The 15,458-nt window shown below is 45.3% G+C and overlaps 1 long non-coding RNA gene across 3 annotated transcripts in view; it reads right to left on the bottom strand.

The window, feature by feature from the left end:
* Nucleotides 1-13,502, bottom strand: part of LOC111937861 (uncharacterized) — a 28,573-nt gene extending 15,071 nt beyond the window's left edge. Inside the window, exons 1-4 of one of the 3 annotated variants that reach the window (XR_015278447.1) lie at nucleotides 13,248-13,502; nucleotides 7,809-8,113; nucleotides 5,594-5,825; nucleotides 56-146 (exon numbers count right to left, since the gene is read on the bottom strand). This is a non-coding gene — a long non-coding RNA (uncharacterized LOC111937861). Of the gene's footprint in view, nucleotides 1-55; nucleotides 147-1,845; nucleotides 2,083-5,593; nucleotides 5,826-7,808; nucleotides 8,114-13,247 lie in introns of those variants that run through there. The other 2 variants (XR_015278446.1, XR_015278445.1) reach the window with 2 other exon arrangements.
* Between the last annotated feature and the right edge of the window lie 1,956 nt (nucleotides 13,503-15,458).

Genomic DNA, 15,458 nt, shown 5'->3' with positions numbered 1-15,458 from the left:
TGATGAGTGTTTGGGCCAAAGCTGGGATCAGCCATGCCTCAGGAGCTGTTCTCACCTTTTCAAAGCTGTGTGGGGAGGAAGGAGCCCATGATGCAAACAAACATGGAGAAGGCTGGAAGAGGAACGGTCTGAAGCCTGGCACAGCACTGCAAAACAAGGTGGAACAGCATTTAAAAAATAGCTGTAAGAGTTTCCAAACTGAGAAAGCCCAAAGCAGAGATTCTCCAGCACACACGCATCGTTAGGGATATCAACAAGCAGCACACACAATTTGTGGGCAGCATCTTGCCTCTACCAGAGCCTGCAATGTTCATCCAGCACGTAGCCCAAAGAGGAATGGCAGCTAGAGCAGAGGATGAAAATTCTCATCAAAAAGTAAGACATGCTGGTATCAACTCTACACAACAGTTGTGCTTTTAATTTAATTTATGGGCACATCTCTATGTGCTGCTCTGGTCCTAGGAAAAAGAACTAAGCATGGGTTACCATGAAGTTTATGTGGGTCACAACACAAACAAAACTTGACCCAGTTATCTCAGAGAAAGAATCATAGACTGGGCAAAACCACACAATTAACTCAGAGGCAATCTTTGATCAAATAAAGAGCTAATTGCAAAACAGCTTTCATTAAAAACAAATAAACAAAGCAATATGTTAGTTTAATTTTTAATCCGTTTTCTGGTAACTGTACCATTGAAACACAGAGGCTTACAATAGCAAGGGATCTGTAAACAAAATAGGATCATCCCCAAGACACACTAATGGCATTTTACTGAGTTTGGAAGAGTAGAGCTTGTAGATTTTTAAAATCATAAAAGGAGAATTAACATTGATTATGAAGCAGCAATGAATGCTAGAGTTTCATGTCCCATAAAAAGCTATAAAACAAGAAATTGCTGTAGAAGGGTTTTCCAGACCAGAGAAAAAGAAGACAAGGGGAATATTCCACAATATCCTGACTTGGAAGGGACCCACAAGCATCTCCTGGCCCTGCTGATGACCACTCCAAAAAAAACCCAGGGTGCAAAAAGAGGATACCGTCACTTCTTCAGTGTTTATTTCTTGTTTAGCCTTCCCATGCACAGGGACTAAACAAGAAATACTGTGGGCTACTGAATATGGGAATTAGAGTGAGAGAAATCCCTTCTCTAGCCTGGTCTGTGCATTGCTGTAGCTGTTTTTAAATCACAGTGTACACAGCATGACAGATACTGACAGACAGAGACTGGCTTTTCCAGGAAATAGATAGGGCTTTCCAGCTTTATCCTTCCAGAGCAGTGTTTAAAAAAAAAAAATAGTAGTAATAATAAAACCAACCCTGGACGAACATCACTGGCGAAAAATACAAAATGAAAATATGAGTGTTCCTGCTAGGGGCTCTCCTCAGTTCAGAATTCCAGGTTTACAGCAAGGCTATAATTTTGCAAACTAATAAGACGTAGTTGGTGGTGAAAGAAGGCAGTGGGGGGAACAGAAATAGAGCCTGAGCTTTGGAGAGAGGAGGAAGGTGGCAGGTGAAAACTCTGATACTTACTCACTATAGATGCAGAGCCTACAAAACCTTCCCTGGCAGCAGCCCGAGGTGCCAGGCAGACAAGGACAGCAGGCTTGGATGAAGTTGTGCATTGTTTTGTGAGAGTGGCAGCACCGAGATTAATTTTTGGTGCGAGTTACAGGAACATCCAGTGCTAATTGCGTTGGTCTTGGCACGGTGAGTGCGGCACCAGTGCCGCTGCTGCCTCAGTGTCTCACCCCTGAGCCGTTTGCTGGGTTTTTTTCCAAAAGGGAATTAATTTCTGGGGTGCTGCCTGGCCAACACTGTTCCTGCCAGACAAAGGAACTCACCTCACAAATAAAACCTCTGCGAACCTCCCCGTGAGGGGGCAAGGGACACCTGTGGAGATGGGTTTTCTGCAGGGCTCTGCCTGGCAAAGGCCCCGGGAGTGCTGAGCAGAACTGCCGCTGCACATCACAAACTCATTGCGGGGATCAGATCCTGGCGATGTCCCGCATCTTTCTCGCGTGTGGGAAGCGGGAGGTCAAAGCCTTCCCGTCCGGGATCTCGTGCGTTAATTGCGGTTTCTGTTTATTTAATGAGGTGTGGAGCAGCCTCTAGTGGCGGGCGGCGGCCACTTCGGCTCAGCCGGGCATGGAGGGTGCTCGGCTGAGGGGATGGCGGCCGCTCTGCTCGGGGAGCCGTCACCTTCCCCTCCTTCCCACAGAGCCGCCACTCTCCCGCCTTCCCGCCATCGCCACACACCCTCCCGCCATTCCCACAGACGCTCCACCTTCCCACTTTCCCCACAGACCCTCCACCTTCCCACCTTCCCCACAGATCCTCCTCCTTCCCACCTTCCCCACAGATCCTCCACCTTCCCGCCTTCCTGCCATCGCCACAGACCCTCCCGCCATTCCCACAGACCCTCCACCTTCCCACTTTCCCCACAGACCCTCCACCTTCCCCACAGACCCTTCGCTTTCCCGCCATTCCCACAGACCCCCCGCCTTCCCACCTTCCCCACAAACCCTCCTCCTTCCACCTTCCTGCCATCCCCACAGAGCCGCCATTCTCCTGCCTTCCCACCATCCCCACCGATCCTCCACCTTCCCACTTTCCTGCTATCCCCACGGACCCTCCTTCTTCCACACATGCCTGACCCCTTCCCACCTTTCTCACAGACTCTCCACTTCCCCTCCTTCTCCACATTCCTGCTTTCCCCACAGACCTTTCACTTTTCCTGGAGACCCTACATCTTTCCGCCTTCCCCACAGATGCTTCACTTACCCACAGACCTGTCCCTTTCCCGCAGGCTCTTCACTTTCCCACCTTCCCCATAGACCCATCTACTTCCCACCCTCACCACAGACCTTCCACTTTTCCACCTTCCCCACGAACTCAAGCCTTTCCACTTCACTGCCATGTTCCTGCCCTCCTCTCCACACTGGAAAATCCAACACGTCACATCTGGTGGTGGCTCTTCAATGTGCACTTACCTACTCTGACAATGCTTAGACTTTATTTTGTTAAGAGTTTTGTGTGTGTGTGTGTGTGTGTGTGTGTGTGTGTGTGTGTGTGTGAAATCTCTCATGGAATCTTGTTGCAGAAACACAGACACTTGGCCAAGTGATGTTTGGGTTGAATTTTTCCTCCCTGCTTCCCCACCCAATCCAGGTGCCCTCAAACCCTGGTTGGGTTTGTTCCCTTCCTCTTGTCCCTGTGCTTCCCTCAGTTAAATTCACCTCAATAATCACTTTATCCTGAAGTTCTCTGGCATCACATTTTCTCTAATCACAAGCCAGTGCATCCTCACAAGTAACTCGGTGGCAAGAGCCCATCAGCCACTTCCATGTCCCTCACTCATCACTTACTCCAGATTACATTTTCCCACTGTGTTATATCCAACCTTTCCTGCCACAGCAGAAGTTATATCTTTTGGCTTTTCCCTGGCCTGTGATTTGCATTAATTCCTCAGAAAGCTGCTGTCAGTTTTGTTCTCCATTTATTGGCACAGATCCCAATTTTTTTAAATCCTTGATGGTTTTCTTTAATTAAACTCATAACTTCTCTTAACTATTTTTCCAGCACAACCCCAGATTAAAACACACTTTGACCTCCTGGCCATGCAAGGCACCTTCTTCTGAACCAGCACCTTTCCTTTCTGGAAAGCTTCCTTGGGCTTGACATTTGTAGGATTTCTCCATTACTGGTCTTCAAAGAGGTTCTCATTTCCCTCAACAGATTTTTCATACGTTTTGCTGACTTGGCTCAAAATCCTGAAGGAGGTTTGACATGGACCACATGCTTTCAGGGTCTTTTAACACTCTTAATTTCCCCGTCACCTCTGCCCAGTTTCCTTCAATATTTCTTCTTTATGCAAAAGGATATTTATCTTTCACTTTGCCATCTGCCCTGCCACCCGCCTTTGTGATCATGAAGGCAAAACTGTCAGGGGTTTCTTTTTTTATGCTCTTTTCCTTACACAATGTCTATCAATAACTCTCAGCAGCTTTTAGAATCTTCCCACTGCTGATCTATTATTCCTTTGGCCCGTGCTACATTTCTTATTATTTATTATAACCATTTTCACAGTTTTCCCTTCATTTCCCATGGTGGCTCATCTTGTCACTTCTTTTGCTCCTTGCTTCATTCTGAATTTGCGGTTCCAGGACCACATGTTGGCACACCCTTGTTCCTCCTGGCAGGCAGGCCTGCAGATCTCCCAGGCAGGCAACCAGCCATGCAAGGTGGGAGAAGTCAAAGACAAAATTCAGACAGTTTTTGTTCCACACATGTATGGCACATGAGAGTGAAGGCAGCAAAGACCTTGTGCTGACTGTGAAACACAGATTCACAGAATGGTTTGGGTTGGGAGGGACATTAAAGCCCATCCCATCCCACCCCTGCCATGGCAAGGACACCTTCCACTATCCCAGGTTGCTCCAAGCCCCGTTCAACCAGGGCCAGCCACAGCTTCTCTGGGCATTTTATACCAAGTGCATATATCACATATATAATACCATATATTGCCTCTTGGAAACCTACTCTTGTATATTTTCTCTTTTCTTCCATTTTATTCTGATTTTCTTCCAACTTGCTGCTTTTTTTTTCCCTCAAGAAAAATTTCTCAGTTCCTTTTCCTGAAACTCAGTTTATTTTGTGTGGTAGCAGTCACAGATTGTGGTTGTTACCTCTAGTCAGCATAAAGTACCAGCCAGAATGAAACCATAACTGTGAATTTTAGTTTATATTTGATGTACAGTGTGAGGGTTCTAAAAATCTGTGAACCTTTGTAACTAATGTTCTCGTCCATCTCAGCAGAGCTGCATGAGGAAAAGGTTTGCCTCTGTGAATTTGCAATTAGATACCAAGAGAATAAATCACTGCTTTTCCTGAGAAGCAAATTGCCCTGGCCTAAGTAAACAAAATCCCTCACCAAGGACTATTTCAAGTTTTTTTTTTCTAGCTGCAACTTTCAGTGAAATCTTCTTTGGAAACCCTGTCTCTCTTTTTTTTTTTTTTTTTTCCCTGTTATCCTCACCTGAATTTCCTTGCAGCTTATCTCTAGTTTTTAATAGCTGTGACCACCTTAACTCCTACAAAAGTAAGTGCTGAAAAGCCACAGCCCTGAGGGTCAAATAGAAATGTTCTTTATTTATAGGGAGTACATTTAACTGTCACACAGTTCCTGCCCATTTTTTGTGTCACCATTATTAATAGTTTTCTCCAGCCATCCCTGCCTCTGTATGTGCTCGGCGTTTGAGGATGAGCAGCACCACCTTGGACACTTTGTGGGACAAGGGAACCAATAAAAAGACATTCATGAAAATGACCATACCCAGGGAGATAAAATATCATTATGTGAAATGGATTTGCTGGCACTCCTCACCAAATTTACCACCTATTAAATTATAGAAACCATTATTCCTTTATACAGGAAAGTCTGAAACTTTCCCTCAAAGATATGTTTTATTGTTTTAAGTGGGGCTTGAATGCATTTTTTTCCCTTGTGATAAATTCCCACACATGAATTTTCATAGTGATACAACAGGTCCTTGTCCTACTAATAATTCTATTGATCAAACAGGGCAATACTTCCCTTTTCTTCTGGCAGTGCACTCCCAGGAATGCTTTCTGCAGGTGCCCAAAGGGAAGCCTTGATGCCAATTCCCAGCGGATGCTGGCACAGACACACATCCAAGAGGGGAAACTTGAGAAAGGCTGATCCACTTTGATCACCAAGCATGGAAAAACTGGATGCACCTCTGCAAACAATATTTTTTTTCCTCCCCTCTTCCTTCTTAACATGAAGAAAACTTTGAAACACCTGCAGTGGGAAACAAAAGGTTAATTAAAAAGAACCCCAGTCTTTGCACTAAACTGATTGCTGGGACTCCTGCCAGCCTGGGAAGGTTAAAGAGCTCAAGCATGCGTGGGCTGCAGGGGGAATGGCTAAAATTTACAGCCAGCTCCCTGGAAAGTCACAGTTCAGCTGTTCTCCCGGAGCAGGTGCTCATGGGAGCGGGTCTGTCCCTTTCAAAGCGTGAAGATTGATGAAGCCTTCGCTCTCACCAACTGTAAATATACAACCAGCCTTGTCAGAGCAGGTTTGTAACATCACTTGCTGACAGCAAGAAATTTTTTTTAACCTCCTAAACACACACACACACGCCTACCCCACACAGGCTCACACACACACACAGAAGTACTAAAAAAAGGGATTTTCCCAGGAAACAGAGGAAAACCAATAAATAAAATGGTGGGAAAGGCATTTCTGTTTTCCCTGCCCAGAGAGGCAATAGATAGAGGACATACGTGGGGGGATTTTACCCTGTCCTTCAGAAAACAGGCAACATCTTCCTTGGGCTGCACAGTTTATGTTACGTTCTGTTTATGTTATGTTTATGCACAGTTAAGTGCTGTGAGGCAGCTCTGGAACTTCTGGAGAGCTGAAGTCAGCAGGGCCATGCACTGCCAGCCACCCCTCCATGGAGATGGAGGACAAGAAATCATAGAGGTGATACAGCTCAAAGCATCATTTTACTCTGTCCTGGTGCCTGCAGGCTGAGGATTTGTAGTGGGGTACAGAGATGAATTACCTATTCCTTACAGACAGGAATTATTCCTTGCAGATAGAAATTATTTATTCTTACACTCGATAAAGTTCTGCACACTCGTGTTTAGATTAGGATTTTCAAAGAGGAGAGTCCCACACAGAAAGAGCACAGCAAAGCCATGGGATGGGCTCTCAGCCACAGGATCTCCCTTTCTGCTTTTAACATCGTGTAGATAATGCTGCTCTTAACATCATGTATATAATGCAAATACTCCTCTCCTATAATTAGTGGTTTCATTCCCTGAAGGCGCCACGGCAGAGGTGAGTCCTCAGAGAGTGTTTTCACCCAGAGAAGATTGTCCTTCCTGATTAGCTTGGGATGGGTATTCTGTGCCTGGATAATTGGGTAAAGGGGTGAACAACACCCTGCAGGCACAGCTGCCCCCCGGGACTCAGGGGAGATGTGATGTGTGAGGGAGCAATCCACAGCAGAGACAGACCAGCAGGACAGAGGCGGCTGCTTCTTCAGAGAGGAAATTATTTCCACTAATAACTTTGAAGAGCTGCAGACAAATCCAGCAGGAAAGAATAGTATTGGCAAGGCCTCCCTAAAGCCTCTGGAAACCAGACAGACTGAATTCACTCCTGACTTCGGTGACTGAACTCCTTGGATGATTGGAAGCAGAATTAATATTCCAGTATGAGTTTCTTTACTGTCCCACTCCAGGATTCATTTTTAGCATTGCAGTCAGTTTAACTAAAATAATTCCTCAGCATCCTTTACTCAATTATTTCCCAAGGAAATTCCATCTGTGTTATCATTTCTCTAAGGCAAAATTTCAGGGTAATAGAAAACCTTCAGCCTAATTTCCTAAATTTCTTAGGTTTGATATTTCCACCACAGTGTGGAGGGATTAAATTGGTGATTTTAGGAAATGTCAATACATTTCAAACACCCCAAAATTTTACTGTGGAAAATAATCAGGTTTTGCTTGGTGGAGTTTTGGGGTTTGTTTTTGCTTCACTGCTTCTGTTTTACTGCTTTCTTCTGCTTATTTTTAATAGATTAGTAAAGACTGCCCTACCCTGAATAATTTCCTGAAATTTTCCAAAAGCCCTTTGATTATCTCAATTTACAAGAGGAAGAAATTTCTGCACACCCAAGAAAGCTCCAGCAGTCCTCACTTGCACACAGACTCATCCAACACAAATTCCATTTGCATTTCCTCCAAGGCACTTCCAGGATGAACACACCTGCGACAGAATCGTGCGGCGGAGTGTTTGCAAACCGTCACATTCTCCCTTTTGCTTTCCCTTCTCTCCAATTCCTTGACTGACGTGGCTGTTTGAATTGCTAACACTCTGTGATGAGGACTGTCACTGTCACCTCGGCTGTGTTTACCCAGTGCCGCTCACGGTGGGGTTCCCTCCCCGGTGCTGTGCCTCACACCATGGCACATGCTAATAAAGAGGAAGAGAAAAAGGTACTTCCCTCTTTGCAGCAGCAGCGATGTAGCAGCCCTGATGAATAGTCCAGCCACTGGGAATGTTTCCAGAAGCTGTAAGGAGAAAAAGAAGTAATTTATTGCAAGTGCTAGAAATACATCATATACCTGTGAATACAGGTGACCATCACTTGCTCAAACAGCTGGCGCTGTCCTTGGAGGGAAAAGACCTCCAAGGTCTCTCTCTACCACAGTGAGCAGCCAACAGCAAAATCCTCCCGAGCTTCAGGAAGAGCAAGCATTGATGTGTGCGTGCCTTACACTCCTTGGCAGGGCTGAAAAGCCTGAAATGTGATTACATTTTCTCAGTAAAATTACATTTGGGTCTTCCCTGAGATCCAAAATGGTTAAAGCAATTTTTCCATCAGCTTCGTTATTACCCTTCAGATGGTATTGGTACTCATCTCCAGTTTTATTTTGCTTATCCCTTCATTAAACTGCCTGCTGATGTTTCAAATCCGTGGTTATTTACCTGTTCCTGCCCCATCTCTGTCAGCCTCAGATCTCCTCATCTCCCTTTGCCACAGGATTCTCCTTCTGGAGGGGTCAGCGAGGGAAGGGGGGCACCCACCCCCTTTCACATATGTCTGAAACCCCCCCATCCCATCAGGGCTGCTCCGCAGGGTCCCTGCTCTTCTTCACACCTCTGAGATGGAGCTGTCATTGCCTGCTCCAACCTGGACCTGGCTGCCCCACTGTCAGAGCTTTTCCGAGTTTCCAAGGGGTTTTCAGCCAAGCTGCATTCCCAGGAGCCTAAATTAATCAAGCTTTTTAAAGCCCTACTAAGGATGGACCAAACAACTTGCTGTCTTCTACTCCCTTTTGCCAAGAAGTTTCAAAGAGAGCAGCCAAGTCTCCCATCCCCCTCACCCTGTAACTCCCAGTTCAGAGCTGGTTCAGGGAAGAGAAGGAAAACGAACCCAAATCACTGCTCAGCTCCTGTTCTCCCAGCCTGCCCATCCCACCCGGTGAAACACATGGCATTAACGCTTCTGCAGCTGAGAGGAACTGATTATTTTTATGGAAATTTGCTCCAAGTTCAGAAGTGGATCAATGACAATTTCTTGAGCTGGCTCCATTTTGAGTACCAGAATTGACTTTTGGAGGAGCTGCTTGATTTCCCAGCTTCCCCCCGCCAGAAAAGAGATTATTGCATAGGTGTGTGATGTAATTCAGCTCCAAATAGGGTCTGGGCCTATTAGACCCCAATATAAAACTCACCCAGGCTCCAGGAAAACAGCAGAGCTCCCTTCTATCCCCCTCCTTGTCACACCTCAGGCCAGACAGAGATGGGAGTGAATCCACCTGCTAATATTCCATACACCACACAGATATAAATGGCAGCTCAGGACATAACACAGGAGAGACTCATTTTGGGCAATTTAGTTCAACTATTCCTTTTCAGAGTTCCCCAGTTTGCCCTGTTTCTATTACCCAACCATGCCACTTCTTTGCTTTTATCTTGTCTTGCTGTCTGCCTGTCTCTCTGCTCATTTTCCTTTCTTTTTCCATTTGAAAATACTTTTCTTCTACTTCAAAGGTCTTTTACTGGAGTACAAATCCCTCTGTTTTCCTCTGACCCATCACCTGCCAGGTCTCTGCATCTCCTTGTGACCACATGGGCAGCAACTCACCAACTTTTTGGCACTGACCCCTCCCCAGCAGGGCCAAGTGACCACCACAAGCAGACCCCCTTCACTCTTTCACTTAACATCTTAAAATCATCCTGGGGGCACCAGAGGTAACAAAGATTGAAGCACTTAATGCAAATTCCTGGCTCCAGGTTAGCACAGTGCAGGGCTTTCTGCAAGGCCTCAGTAAAGAGGCTTTTAATTTAACACTAACACGGAGGTTATTGTATGTTAAATAAATACTAATTGATTATTTAATATATATGCGTTGAGGGTTAACTGCTATGTAATGAGCTCCTCTCCATTAGTGGGGCTGCTGAACGTCAATTAATATGAGTTTTATAATCAATTGATATTTAACATGCCCTAACTTCCCTGTTTAGAGTTAATGGGCCAGCATTTCCAAAGTGGACAATGCCAATAGTTTTTTCTTTTAGAAATTAAAAAATATTTGTGTGAAGATTTACAACAGGGTGAGAAGTTCTGAATGCATTAAAAGCTCAGCAAATCAGCTCTGCAGAACTGGTCACAGCAGGGTGAGTCTGTCCAGCCCCAAGAGCTGCACAGGGCAGAAACCTCTGGAAATGGGAGAGGGGAACCACATTCCCTTATCTTCTGTGGAACCTGGACTTTGTTTTCTATAGAGAGTTTCCCAGAAAGTGCTCTGCCCCATTTCCAAGCTTTACACCATGGCATGAGCTGGGCCTGGCCCCTGTGGGATCCCCTTTTTGCTGCCCAGTTGCTGACATACACCCTGGAAATGGGATGTGCAATCCCCTTTTGGACACTACTGCAAGATAAACATTAGGGACAAGGCTTCCAAGGACGACCAGGGGATTTAGACACAAAGCTTCCATTTATTTTAATAAGCATCATGTCTCTGAGTGTCCCAACTGCCTTTTAAAACATCTCATGGCAAAGACTTTATTCCCTTTGCCTCTCCTTCCCAAGCACACACAGATAAATCATGTGCAAGCTGTTTGTGGTATACACCAGGGAGAAAACAAGGAAGTTTCTAATGAAAAGAGCGATCATAATGCATTTACAGCCATTATCCAACACTATTTCTTGCTTAATTTCCTTACTGGCAGCTTTCACACAGTTTTACCATGTGGCAGAGTTTAGCTTAGCTGGCCAAAAATTCAGGCTGGAAGAGAACATACAAGGAAGTACATTAGACACAGTAGTCTCAGTTCCCACCTGAGAGCATCTTTTTCAGATTTGCTCTCTCTGGTCCCCAGCTAGAGCCCTGCACCCCAGCAGGCCACTCCAGGAGATAAATGCTCCCTGTAAATATTACAATATTCCTCATCAGTAGGGCTGGGACAGCACGAAGAGAATGGGGCTTGAACAGCACCCAGGCAGGGTGAGGATGCAGATAATAAAGACTGGAAAAAGAACAAAGAGGAGCACGTGGCCAGATTGGGGTTTGAAGTCTACAGGCTGATTTATGTCATCTGAGGATCTGGCCCACTTAGATCTAATTCTAACATCCCTGACAAATTCCCTTTAACAGCAAACTGTCGAAAGAGAATCTTTTCTCCACCCCTCATCCTTCCATCTCCAGGAGCTGTTCCCTGTGACAACACTGTTCTCCAGCAGTAATTGGCAGTATCATTCTATTATCACTTATTCCTAAGGCCTGAGGATTTCGTCCCTTGCAATTTTCCTGTTGTACAAATTCACGTCTATTAGTTTAAGACATGTGCATGTTCGTGCATTTATTCCCTGCGTGTGTCTGAGGATGGAGACAGGACTTAAACCTGAAAGGGCCCTCGTCTTCCCAAAAATTAAAGGAAGCAAGAGAGCTAATTACTGATGACACATCACTGGGGGTTGCAGGAGGAGGTACCTCTGGTGTCTCCAGCAAAACAGTGGCAATTCTCCTTATAAGCATTTTAAATGGATGATGATCCTAATGAACTTAATAGCATCACTATCCAAGGACAGCATCAACTCATTGCCATCCTGCATTTTGCAGAAATAGCTTCCCTTTAAACAGTGTGCCCCTGCTTTGAACAGTAATGGTTTTTAAAAGTGTCTTAGCACACAAAGGCAAAGTCTTTTTTGAAACAGGGTGGAATTGGTTGGTGATTATCACTGAAAAGCTGGCAGCCACCAGCTAACCTTCTAACAATGAAATATGGGAATTTACCTTCATGCTTCAGTGCTTGCTATTCAGCTGTCTACCAGGGTCTAAATCAATGATTCTACACCCTCCACTCAAGGTTTCTCTTTCAAATGCTGCAGATATGACCTTAAGTTCATCATCTAAACAATGCAGTTCACGTTTAATTTCATTAATCTAAGATCTTCCATAAAATTGCAATATGGCACCATACCTTTCAAGTACCTTCATTAAAATCCATGTTATTTCTAAATCCTATGCATATCTATGAGGTCATACGGTGTTTTATTAAAATGGATTTTTGAAAGGCTCAGCTCTTTTATCACCAATTGTCATAAGGTAGTTTACAATAAGAAAAAAAAAATTTAAAACCCTAAATCCTTTCCAATCTATTAGGCAATGAGCAGATTTGAACATTTCTGAAAATTACCACCTGATTTTTTAGGTTTTTTCCAAGGATTTGGAGAGGAAAAGACAGGAAATTATTGAACCCTCCTTGTTTGTGTATTTTTTGCTGTTTACTATGTCTAGTGCTTTACCCTCTTGATCCAGACACGTGGGGAGGCAGCGTGGGGAGTGCAGAGGTACCCAGGATGCTGCTGTGAGACACTTCACCACTCAAACTGTGAATTCAGTCCCTGCCCACACACTGAAGTGAGCCAGCCAAGTGCTCCTGCCTTCCCTCCTCCACCTGGAGCATCCCCGACTCTGCTTGGCTGGGTGGGAACAGGGAGCAATCCCAAACTCTTGTGGTTTTCCCAGGCTTCGCTGCACTTCTGGTTTTCATTAATAAATTCCACAAGCCTGGAGCTTACCAGAGCCACTGGAAAACATCTCGGAGTGCATGGGCTCCATTTAGACCCCACACATTAAATAATTGCAAGTGGGGCTGAGTTGGAGCAACCACTGCTCCCTCTTTAATTAAACCTGAGTTCAGCACACACTCCATTGACCTCTTCTAGAAAAACCCACCCCTCCCATTAATGCCAAACAAAAATCTAATGCAAACATTGGAGCACTGAGATCCTTCACAAAGGAAAAGAAGACATGAGTGACAATATGTGTCCAAAGACAATGTTCCACGATGTTTCCATCTCTTGAGCAAGATACTGAGCACCCTGAAGAGACAAAGCTGTCTGGGGCTCCTGCTCTCACCCTCTGCTCTGTTCTACCGAGGTTTCAGCAGGAGGTGCTGCTATTGAGGTGCCATTTGTGACAGAGCTTCCCCAGTAAATATTGCAGGATGGCTTCAACCCACTACCAGAATCATCCAGGTAGAAAATTTCTGACATTTGTGAGTATTATGAAGCAGCCATTGTGCTGAGCTCTCAGAGATCCCTTCCTCCAGCCGAGCGCTCCAGGTAACAGCGTTTTAATCACACACCCTGATTATTCATCATCATCATATTCATGAGCCACCCCCACTTACCGATGCGTGTGTATTAGTCTGTTTTACATAGTCACACCCCTTAGCAGGAGTCCTCAGGTGGTTCTTTAGGGTCGGTTTTCACACCCAGTGCCCTTTTTAGGGGGCTGTTCCTCAAGCCCTGCTTTTCAGTGAGCACAATATCATCACCATTGTGCACAGCTCCTGCTTTGCCAGCCTTGCAGAGCTGGGCTGGGCTCCTCCTTGCATTTTGCATGGCTTCTGTTTGCCTAAGTCACATCCTTTATCTGTTTCTGCAAGGCTGTGCTGTTCTCCTGCCCTTATCAGAGTCAAATGCTGTTCTGTTCCGCTGTCCTTATCACTCCCATAAAGCCATCCCCCGGCTGCAGTGCCACGCTCACCGTGTAACATTACTCTGAAGAAGCAATTACAGCGAGCAGAGCAAGGAACTAAAGACAGGTCACCTAAATGAACTGAGGGAAAAGTACATGAGAAAACAAGAAAATGTCTTCATCACTTTTCAGGCTTCAAATTGGAAAAACAGGGATCAATACAGCAGAACTTCATTTAATGGTGTGAAAAACAATCCACCCCAAGACAGGCAGGAATCACTTATTGCAAAACAAACAGGCCAATTAGGGCTGGCCAGGGCGCTGTGGGACACCAGCACTTGGGGCCATTCCTGAGCCTCCTGCCTGACACGAGGCCACAAGGGATGGAGACGCCAGGGAAGGCTGCTCCGAGGCCTCAAAGTAAGATATCCCCAAATGGGCAGCGTGGCTGCATTTTAGTGATTTTTCTCCCCTCATCTTGTTCATCCATGCTCTTTCCCATTCCGTTTAGTGGTGGCTGAAACCCTGGGCAGCCCTGGCTGATGTGAGCACTGAGTGTGGGCTGGGAGATGGGAACAGAACTTTTCCCTGATACCCAGTCTAAACCTCCATCAGAGGGAAGCCATTCCCTCTTGTTCTGTCACTCCAGCCTCTTGCAAAGTCTCTCTCCATCTTTTTTGTCAGCTCCTTCAGGTGCTGAAAAGTCACAATTAGGTCACCCTGAAGCATTCATGGCCTTAAAACCTTTGTTGTCAGAGTCCAGAACCCCCTGTCCACTGCTGAGTGACTGTTTCTGCCTTGGGAAGTTTTCCTCACCTCTGGAGAAGCAGCAGCAGCTCTGCTCCCCAGCACAGCACTCAGGACACCTCAATACAGACATCTGCCACGGCAGCATTTTATTGCTTTTCCTGTCATTGCCACTGCCAGGCCCTGGAGCAGATTAAACAGATTAATAGAAGTGATGTAGAGGGAGTGTAAAACCCGCCAGGCTCCACTGTGGGCCAAGTGAAACGGAGAAAGGAGGGTGGAGCTGACATTTGCAGAAGTAACCTCATGTTATTAAAACAAACTTGGCATGAGGGGAAAATATGTTTGCTTTGCACCTCCTAATGGCTACCAGAGCATATTCAAAATCAAATATTTGTAAGGCAGGAAGTTAGTGGGTTTTCAGTGTTTTCTCCTCCCCTTCTCCTCCCCCTTGTCAGTCAAACACGGTCCCCATGTCACAGGGCTGCTGCTCTTAAAGTACATGAGAATGCAGAGTGGACATCAGCTCTAAATCTTAAAATCTAACTGGGAATTTATATTTGTCTTCAGGAAAATAATCAACCCCAAAACTCCGGATGCATTTCCAGAAAACTGCTACACACTGCAATTTTTCTCTCTTTTTTCCCTCCTTCTGACGAAACATCGGTTGTATTTTTTCCTTTTATTTATTGGAGTGCTAAATGGATTATTTCAGCAATAAATCAGGCCCTTTCATTACATTTTTAAGGTGTTGTCACTGTTATGAAGTACAGTGTGCCATCAAAATTAAGCTCAGGCTGCATTACCACCTATTTTATAGGTAGAGAATTACTTGATGGATTTTTTTCCAGCAGTCTAAGCACTTTGTGTCTTCCCTTCCAAGCCCAACTGTCTCCCTGTTTTCACAGGGATTTTCCTTCACAAGTTATGAAATTCTCATGCACATTCTCTCCCAAATACCTGAGGTTTTAAAACAGAGGGATGATATTTCTTTTATCCCAAACTCTCCATGTGAAGCTCCGGGAGGTCAGGGATGGGAAAGACCTGTCTGAGCCCCCTGTTACAAACCTGAAGCAAAGCAGCTCTTCTGTGAAACCCTTCAGCTGCAAGGAGCTGCTCCATCAGAAGCACCAGAATCTGGGATTACATTTAAAGTTTTACAGAAGGTGTCCTG

This window comes from Cyanistes caeruleus, chromosome 21 (assembly GCF_971803275.1).
Source record: "Cyanistes caeruleus chromosome 21, bCyaCae1.hap1.1, whole genome shotgun sequence".
In the NCBI taxonomy this organism is placed as follows: domain Eukaryota; kingdom Metazoa; phylum Chordata; class Aves; order Passeriformes; family Paridae; genus Cyanistes; species Cyanistes caeruleus.
The sequence above is the reverse complement of the archived record's forward strand: the minus strand, read 5'-3'. Positions and strand labels throughout refer to the sequence as shown.